This window comes from Gossypium hirsutum, chromosome A03, assembly GCF_007990345.1.
Source record: "Gossypium hirsutum isolate 1008001.06 chromosome A03, Gossypium_hirsutum_v2.1, whole genome shotgun sequence".
Taxonomy (NCBI): domain Eukaryota; kingdom Viridiplantae; phylum Streptophyta; class Magnoliopsida; order Malvales; family Malvaceae; genus Gossypium; species Gossypium hirsutum.
Window position 1 is genome coordinate 84,361,305 of NC_053426.1, and position 9,955 is coordinate 84,371,259.

The 9,955-nt window shown below is 38.6% G+C and overlaps 2 non-coding genes across 2 annotated transcripts; both read right to left on the reverse strand.

The window, feature by feature from the left end:
• Nucleotides 1-461: 461 nt before the first annotated feature.
• Nucleotides 462-568, reverse strand: LOC121227001 (small nucleolar RNA R71). Its single transcript, XR_005924692.1, has one exon. It is a non-coding gene; the product is annotated as a small nucleolar RNA R71 (small nucleolar RNA).
• A 6,911-nt stretch (nucleotides 569-7,479) lies between these two features.
• LOC121225764 (small nucleolar RNA R71) lies at nucleotides 7,480-7,585 on the reverse strand. Its single transcript, XR_005923644.1, has one exon. It is a non-coding gene; the product is annotated as a small nucleolar RNA R71 (small nucleolar RNA).
• Between the last annotated feature and the right edge of the window lie 2,370 nt (nucleotides 7,586-9,955).

Below are 9,955 nucleotides of genomic sequence, written 5' to 3' on the forward strand. Positions count from 1 at the left end.
ATATCCATACCACAACCGAGGAGATGGCTGAAAATCAAAATAATCAACTTCCTCCTGTGGTTGCTGCAGATCCAATAAATCAGAATCTTGCTCCTCGTACTATGTATGATTATGCTAAACCTACTTTAACAGGAGCCGAATCGAGCATAGTTAGACCTGCTGTTGTTGCAAATAATTTTGAACTGAAGCCTAACACAATTCAAATGATACAACAGTTTGTTCAGTTTGATGGTTTCCAGGACGAGGATCCAAACACTCATTTGGCGAATTTCTTGGAGTTTTGAGACACTTTTAAGATCAATGGCATTTCTGATGATGACATTTGCCTTTGGTTGTTTCTTGTTTCGTTGAGGAACAAAGCTAAATAGTGGTTGAACTCATTACCATAAGGGTCAATCACTACTTGGTAACAAATGACCGAAAGATTTTTACTTAAATATTTTCCGTCGGCTAAAACGGCTAAGTTGACGAATGATATCTCTTCTTTTGTGCATATGGATCTAGAAATACTTTATGATGCATGGGGGAGATACAAGGACCTATTACAAAGGTGCCCTCACCATGGGTTACCTTTATGGTTACAAGTTCAGACTTTTTATAATGGGGTGAACCTCTCAACAAGACAACTCATTGACGCGGCCGCCAGTGGAACTTTAAACAACAAAACACCTGAAGGGGCTTATGAATTTATTGAAGAGATGTCACTGAATAACTATCAGTGGCAAGTCATGAGAACAAAGCCAACAAAAGCAGCTGGTGTTTTCAACCTCAACACGGTTACTATGCTATCTAACTAGGTAGAATTGTTAAATAAAAAGATTGACGGTTTGTATGGTTCTACACAGGTACATCCAGTGATGAGGTGCAATTCTAATGGAGGAGGAGTATACATAGAATATCAATCCTTCAACCCTAGCACCGAGGAGGAACAAGTTCAATATATGGGTAATAATAATTCTAGATCTCAAAATAACCCATACAGTAACACTTATAATGCAGGTTGGAGGAACCATCGCAACTTCTCATAGGGTGGCCAGGGAAATCAAAGGCCACAACATCCCTTAGGTTTTTGGCAACCACCTTACCAGCAAGAGAAGAAGCCAAACCTCGAGGAGATGCTAACAAAATTCATCTCGGTGTTAGAAACTCATTTTTAGAATACCAAAACCGCACTTTAGAATCAACAAGTGTCATTCCAGGGGCTCGAAACTCAGATAGGCCAGCTTGCCAAACTGATTTCTGAATGACCACAAGGTAGCCTACCGAGTAACACTGAATCTAACCCAAGGGAGCAACTTAATGCGATTACTGTTCAAGATGAAGAAAGGTTAGTTGAACCTGAACCAGAACCGAGACAAGGAATTGTGGTAAGTAGAGGTAAAGGTGAGGTGGACCACAGTAAGCGAAAACCAGTAAGTAAAGGGCACAAACCTCGCTACCATATCCCAGTGCGACAAGGAAAGACCACACGGACAAACAATTTGGTAAATTCCTTAAATTATTAAAGAAATTACATATTAAATTAACCTTTATTGAAGCTCTTTCGCAGATGTCAAACGCAGTTAAATTTTTAAAGGAGCTTTTAGCAAATAAACGGAAGTTGGATAAGGCATTGCATGTAGAGTTGAATGCAGTTTGCTCAGCCGTTCTATAGAATAAGCTACCCAACAAGTTGAAATATCCAGGGAGTTTTATGATTCCTTGTTTAATTGGTAGTCTGAACGTAAATCATGCATTGGCTGATTTAAGGCCGAGCATTAATGTTATGCCTTATAAAGTGTTTAAACAGCTAGGTCTTGGGAAACCCAAGCAAACTAGGATGAGCATTCAATTGGCTAATAAAACCATTAGAATTCCTAGGGGTATCATTGAAGATGTTCTTGTTAAAATCGATAAATTTATATACCCAGTAGACTTTGTTGTTCTAGATATTGAAGAGGATAGTAACATACCTTTGATTTTAGGACGACCATTTTTAGCAACTACTAGAACCGTTATTGATGTTGGTACAGGTGAACTCACACTTCGTGTAGGTGATGAAATAATCACTCTTCAAGCTCGTAATTTGAATAAGACATCGAATATTGAGGGTGATTGTATAACTCATGCTACTAATACTAATCATGTGGTGCAACCTTCTTTGCAGGAAACACTTTCGAGGAGCATACATGAGCCATGTTCAAATAACAACAAAGGACCCATCTATGAAGAACGAAGACTTCAGGTCGATGAACTAGATGAATGGCGAACACCTACCAAGTAGAAACCAAAACCACACGAAAAATCGAAGCGACACCACGATGAACATAGGGAAGAGACAAAGCAAATTAAAGTTGGGGACAAAGTATTGTTAGATGAAAATGACCCCCGAATTGCTACTTTAGAGCACAATATGGACAGAGTGACTCCCTTCACGGTAATGAACATCTTCCCACATGGTACAGTTGAGGTAACACATACTATATTCAGAACTTTTAAGGTAAATAATACTCGACTCAGACCTTATTTTGATAAAATTGATAGCATAGGTGAGGAGTTTCAACTCTCAATCCACTATACTCACGTGAAATTGAGGTAAGTCGAGCTTAGACTATAAATAAGCGCTTCTCAAGAGGCAACCCGAGCACTAACAATGTTGATTTCTTTAAAATTTTAGTTTTTAACATCTAAATCATTAACTGAGTCCTTGAACATAGATTTTCCAAATCCACACGGCCAAGCACACGGGCGTGCCTTAGGCCGTGCTCATACCACGGGCGGAGACACGACCGTGCGTACGGCCGTGTGAAAATAGAGTAAATTTTTCCTAAAACACAGGATTCGGTACGTTGCCACGGCCATGCAACATGGCCGTGGGAAATTCTGCCAAATCAACACGGGCATGCGACACGCCCATGTTTATAAGTTGTGGTAGAAACCGAGAAATTAACACGTGCGTGAGACATGCCTGTGCCCACCACCCATGGTCGAACCTGTCAACATAACACAGGCATGCGTATACATACATGGTCATGGGAGAAGCGAACGAAGTATGACACGGCTGTGCCAACACGCCCAAAGAATATGGGTGTGGGCTGAATTTCGGACGCACCCAAATTTGAAAATTACGAAACTCACAGGCTGAAATAAGGGCACACAGGCGTGCCCCACGGTCGTGTGCCCCAATATCTATATAAACCCTCACTATTCATCACCCCCTTCCCAGTACCCTAACCCTAACCTTCACATCTCATCACTGCCCCTACCTTGCGAACCATCCGACGATGAGGATTTTTAAAGACTTTACTTTATATTTATTTGTTTACTTTTATCTTTATTTACCTTTTCAAATTACTTTTTATTTTTTTTAAGACCATTTTACTTCATCTTTAGGTTTTATAATTTATATTAAGTAATTTATATTTTCAACCATTTCTTTACGAAATCCTAAAGAATTAATGATTCTATAGTAGTTATGTAGAGCTCCAAAGCTCACTATTACTTAGAAATTTGCAACTCCACTAGAAAAGGTTCTCCATGACTGCCATGTCTTGCTCGACCACGACCATAGCTACCACCAGATATAATATTCTTTTGGGGCGGGACTTATGGACTAACGAACCTCTACCACCACCGAAGTATCCTTCTCCAATCTCACACATGCCTTAGCCGACTACTCTTCATGAATCCAATTCAAGGATTCCATTTAACATTCAGGAAATTTCATTTCTCTCCCTATCTTATGATCTTATATCTATAACTTTCAATAAATCTATCTTTGTACATTGAGGACAATGTACATTTTAAGTGTGGGTGGTTATTTACATCACTATCAGAAATATCCCTGAATTTTGTCTTATTCTCACGTGACTCACTCATATCACTATTAGAATAATTTTTGATTAATTTTTGATTTTTATTGATATGTCTTGAACTAAAACATAGGCATTTATGCATTGATTGTTTAAAATTTAAGGAATTAGAGAATCAAGCATGATAAGTTGATTTTTGAAAATAAAATTTTTTTACGTTGTTTCCCCAAGTTTAGGTATTATCTCGAGTTGAAATTCTGAGGTTTAACATCAAAAAGCCATAATGTTTGTGAGATCTTGAGCCTTTAGAGCATATATTATTTATTTCTGAAAAACCGCAATTTATACATATTTTTATCCCATGCTTAACACATTTATGGATGGTTTCTCCTTAGAATTGGTGAATTCAATGCTCCTAATCCTTTAATTTCATGTTTTATACTTAGGTGAGCATAGGAGAGTAAAAAGAGCGAGAAACGAGCTGAAAATGGAGAAAATGGACCCACGTGGAAAATCAACACAGCTTGGACTTTCTCACACGGGCGTGTCCCTTTGGCAGGATTGAAGCACGAATTACACGGGTATACTACACGCCTATGCCTATTAAACAGCCCTGACCATGGGCTGGAGTAATCGCACATGGGCGTGTCACAAGGGCGTGTCCCTGCCGAGCCCAAGTATAACCCTATTCGAAAAAGGCCAATTTTGGGGGCTCGTAGGCATTCTAAAGCCTATTTAAACACTTGAGGAGGCACTTAGAAGAGAAACACAAAATAGGAAGCAAGGAATTACTCAAGAAAAGTCGATTGATCCATTTCAGAAGCCGGGTTCATCATCAAGACTGAAGATCTCCATTCAAGTTCCTTCAGGAGTTTTGGGTTTTCTTATGTTTTGTTCTCTTTATGGTTTTAAGATCTTTTCTTTCATAAGTATAAACTAAACCCCCTAAATACCTAAGGGGAATGAAACCTATGATGGATCTTGTTATTATTATCTGAATTGTATGATAAGTATTTGACTTGTTCTTAATTATGTGTTCTTAATTCTTGTATTGTATTGATTCAAGTTATGCTCTTATTCTGAGGAGGAATAGACCCTGTCTAAGAGTAAATTTGTCATAATTAAGCTGAGTTGATTGCACGCCTAGAGATAGGGTGATAAGATTTTGCCAGATTAGGGTGAAACCTAATAAGGGAATCCATAGATCGAGTTAATGCAATTCTAGGGTGTTAATTAGAAAGAGATTTCAATTATTCAACCTAGGGTTAGACGTTATTAGTCTCAAGAGAGATAATAATATAACTTAGGGATTTTTATGGATCAAGTCAAATGAATAAATCATCTGATTCAGAGTCAAATAACAAGTGAAGTCTAGGTGGATTTTTCCTCAGGTATTGTCTTAATCAATCGAATTTTCCCAAAAGTATTTTCCCAAATTTTATTTTTTTGCATTCTTAGTTAGTAATTAGTTTAGATAACCAAACCTTTTAATTTTTAGGCTAGATAATAAAAAGGAAGTAAATACTAGTACTTGTAGTTCCTTTGGGTTTGACTATCCGGTCTTGCTGAACTATACTACTGTTCGATAGGTACACTTGGTTTAATTGTGATAATAAGTTAGTCTCAAGAACGATTCTTTCATAAATCTTTGAAACCTATCACGAATATCACGTATCAAGTTTCTGGCGCCGTTGCCGGGGAACTAGGATATTAGGAACAATCAATTTTTATTACTTTAGCCATTTTACTTTTATTGCAATTTAAAATTTTATTTTATTTTCTAGTTCTTCATTTATTTTCTTTTGAAAGGTTTCTCTAGTTTATGACCAGAAGAAACCTGTCAGGACCATTACTATTTGATAGTGAGCTCGATCGCACAGTTTGCTGATAAACTGTAAATTATACATATTTTTACCCCATGTTTAATGCATTTTTTGAATGATTTATCTTTAGAATTAGTGAAATTGATGCTCCTAATGCTTTAATTTCATGTTTTATACTTAGGAGAGCATAGGAGAGCAAAAAGAACGAGAAACAGGCCAAAAACAGAGAAAATGGGCCAAAGTACGAAATCAACACGGCCTGGACCTCCTCACATGGGCAGATTTGGCAGGCTCGAACACAGGCGTGTCACACAGGCGTGTCCCTGCCGAGCCCAAGTTAAGTCCTATTCGTAAAAGGCCACTTTTGAGGGTTTTTAGGCATTCCAAAGCCTATAAATACACCCTAGAGGAGGAGAAAAGGGGAGGCAGAAAAGGGGGAGTAAGGAATTACTCCAAAGAAGCCGATTGATCCATCTCGGAAGGCAGGTTCATCATCAAGACTGAAGATCTCTCCTCAATTTCCCTTCAGAAGTTTTGGGTTTTCTTTATGTTTTGTATTCTTTATTCTTCTGAGATGTTTTCTTATTTAGTTATGAATTAAACCCCTAAATACCTAAGGGGGATGAAACCTAAGACGAATCTTGTTATTATTTCTGAATCGTATGATAAATATTTAACTTGTTCTTAATTATTTGTTCTTAATTCTTATTTTGATATCCCAGGATACTGATTCAAGACACGTTCTCATTCAAAGGAGGAATAGTCCCTGTCTAAGAGTATATTTGTCATAATTAAGCGGAGTTGATTGTGTACCTAGAAATAGGGTGACAATATTTTGCCAGATTAGGGTGAAACCTAAGAAGGGAATCCATAGATCGAGTTAATGCAACCTTAGAGTGTTAATTAGAAAAAAGTCTCGGTTATTCAATCTAGGGATTAGACGTTATTAGTCTTGAATAGGGATAATAACATAACTTAGGAACCTCTACAGAATAAGTTGAATGAATAAATCGTCTGATTCGGAGCCAGAATAACAAGTAAAGTCTAGGTGGATTTTTCCTTAGGTATTGTCTCAAGTCAATCAATTTTCCCAAAAGCAATTCCCCAATTCTTTTCTCTATGCGTTCTTAGTTTAGATAATTAGTTAAGTAAAACAAACCCTTTTATTCTAGGTTAAATAATAAAAAGATAGTTATTACTAGTACTTTTGGTTCCCTTGGGTATGATATCCCGGTCTTGCCATTACTATACTATTGTTCGATAGGTACGTTTGCCTTTTCCTCGTGATAATAGTTAGTCTAGGTTTGATCTTCATTATAAATATTTATTACTTGTTACGAATCACGTGATCATTCGTAGAAACCGAAGAGAAATAAGGCAAAGTTTACGATACACAGAAGAGCAAGAGGATGATACTTCAACCACAACTGAGGAGATGGCTAAAAACCAAGAAAATCTTCTACCTCCTGCGATTGATGTTAATTAGAATCTTGCTCCGTGCACTATGTATGACTATGCTAAACCTTCTTTAACAGGAACTGAATCGAGCATAGTTAAACCTGCTGTAGCTGCAAATACTTTTGAGCTGAAACCTAACACAATTCAAATGATACAGCAATTTGTTCAGTTTGATGGTTTGCAGGACGAAGATCCCAACGCTCACTTGGCAAACTTTTTGGAACTATGTGATACATTTAAAACTAATGGCATTTCTAATGACGCCATTCGCCTTCAGTTATTCCCTTTTTCATTGAGAAACAAAGCTAAATAGTGGTTAAATTCGTTACCACAAGGGTCAATCACTACTTGGGAACAAATGACCGAAAAGTTTTTATTAAAATATTTTACCCCTGCTAAAATGACTAAATTGCATATTGATATCTCTTCTTTTGTGTAGATGGATTTAGAAACACACTATGATGCATGGGAGAGATACAAGGACCTTTTGCAAAGATGCCCTCACCATGGGTTACCACTCTGGCGACAGGTTCAAATGTTTCACAATGGCCTGAATCCTTCGACTCGGCAGATGGTTGACGCAGCTGCTGGCGGAACCATCAATAATAAGACACCTGAAGATGCCTATGAATTTATAGAGGAGATGTCACTGAATAACTATCAGTGGCAAGTCATGAGGACAAAGACAACGAAAACAACCAGCATTTATAACGTTGATTTGGTTACCATGCTCTCTAATCAGGTAGAACTCTTGAATAAGAAAATTGATGGTTTTCTTAGTTCTTCACAGGTTAACCCAGTAATGCAGTGCGAAGCAAGTGAAGGTGGATCATGTAGTTCAGAATACCCACCTTATGGCCACATCATGGAGAACGAGCAGTTAAATTACATGGGTAACAATCCTCGATCTCAAAACAATCCTTATAGCAATACTTACATCAGAGACCACCACCCACTTTAGGCTTTTAGCAACCACCGTACCACAGGAGAAAAAGACGAACCTTGAGGAGATGCTAACCAAATTCATCTCGGTGTCAGAAACTCATTTTTAAAATACCGAGACGGCACTCAAAAATCAACAAGCATCAATCTAGGGGCTCAAAACTCTGATTGGACAGCTCGCCAAGTTGATTTCTAAATGACCACAAGGTAGGCTGCCAAGCAACACTGAATCTAACCCAAGGGAGCAACTCAACGATATTGCCATTCAAGATGAGGAAGGGTTAGTTCCAAAACCAAGGCCAGAAACTATGGTAAGCAAAGGTAAGAATGAGGTAGGCCAAAATAACCCAAAGCCAGTGAGTACAGAATATAAACCTCGTGTGCCATACCCCAATGCGACAAGGAAAGATTGATGAGATGAACAATTTGGTAAATGCCTTAAACTTTTAAAGAAACTACATATTAACTTACTGTTTATTGAAGTTGGATAAGGCGTCGCATGTGGAGTTGAATGCAGTTTGCTTAGCCATATTACAGAATAAGATACCCAACAAATTGAAGGATCCAGGGAGTTTTACAATTCCTTGCTTAATTGGTAGTTTAGATGTTCATAATGCATTGGCTGACTTAGGGGCAAGCATTAATGTTATGCCTTATAAAATGTTTAAACAGCTAGGTCTTGGGAAACCCAAACAAACTAGGATGACCATTCAATTGGCTGATAAAACCATTAGATTTCCTAGGGGTATCATTGAAGATGTTCTTGTTAGGATCGATAAATTTATATACCCAGTAGACTTTGTTGTTCTAGACATGGAAGAGGATAGTAACGCACCTTTAATTTTAGGACGACCCTTTTTAGCGACTGCTAGAACCATTATTGATGTTGGTACAGGTGAACTCACACTTCGTATGGGAGATGAAACAATCACCCTTCAAGCTCGTAATTCGAGTAACACATCGAAAATTAAAGGTGGTTGTGTAAATCATTCTAGTAGTACTGATCATGTGGTGACACCCTCTATGCAGGAAACAGTTTCAAAGAACACATATGAGCCGTGTTCAAACAACAACAAAGGACTTATCTATGAAGAAGGAAGGCTACAAATCGAGGAGCTAGATGAATGGCAGACACAGAAATCAAGAACACCCGATAAACCGAAATCGAGCTAGGACAAGCTCAATATCTCACCAAATCAACTTAAGGTTGGAGACAAAGTACTACTAGATGCAGCAGATCCTCGCATTGCCACTCCTGAACCTAACGAAGAAATTCCTCTTACGGTACTCAGTATTTTCCCATATGGTACAGTCGAGGTAATTCATCCCAAATTCGGCACATTTAAGGTAAACAATACCTATCTTAAACCTTATGTTGATAAAGTTGATAGCAGGGATGAGGAGTGTAAACTCCTCACACCACCTTGACCATGTAGAAGAGAGGTAAGTCGAGCTTAGACTATAAATGAGCGCTTCTCGGGAGGCAACCCGAGCACTAATAATGTTAATTTCTTTAAATTTTAGTTTTTATCATCTAACATACAAACCAAATCATGGAACGCAGGCTTGCTAAAGCCCACACGGCTAGGCACACGGGCGTGCATTAAGCCGTGTGAAAACAGGGCAAGATTTTTTCCCTAACACGGGATGCGATAAGTTGCCACGGCTGTGCGACATGGCTATGGGCGAAACTGCCAAAACAACACGGGCGTGAGACACGCCCGTGCCTTGAAACCATGGTTGAAACTGAGAATGTAACACGAGCGTGCGACACACCCATGCCATCCACCCGTGGTAGACACTATCAAAACGAACACGGGCGTAGACTTATATACACGAGCGTGGGAGAAGCGAACGAAGCAAGACACAGCCGTGCAGCATGCCCGTGTGCACCCACACGCCCAAGCAACACAGGCGTGGGCTGAATGTTAGATGCGCCCA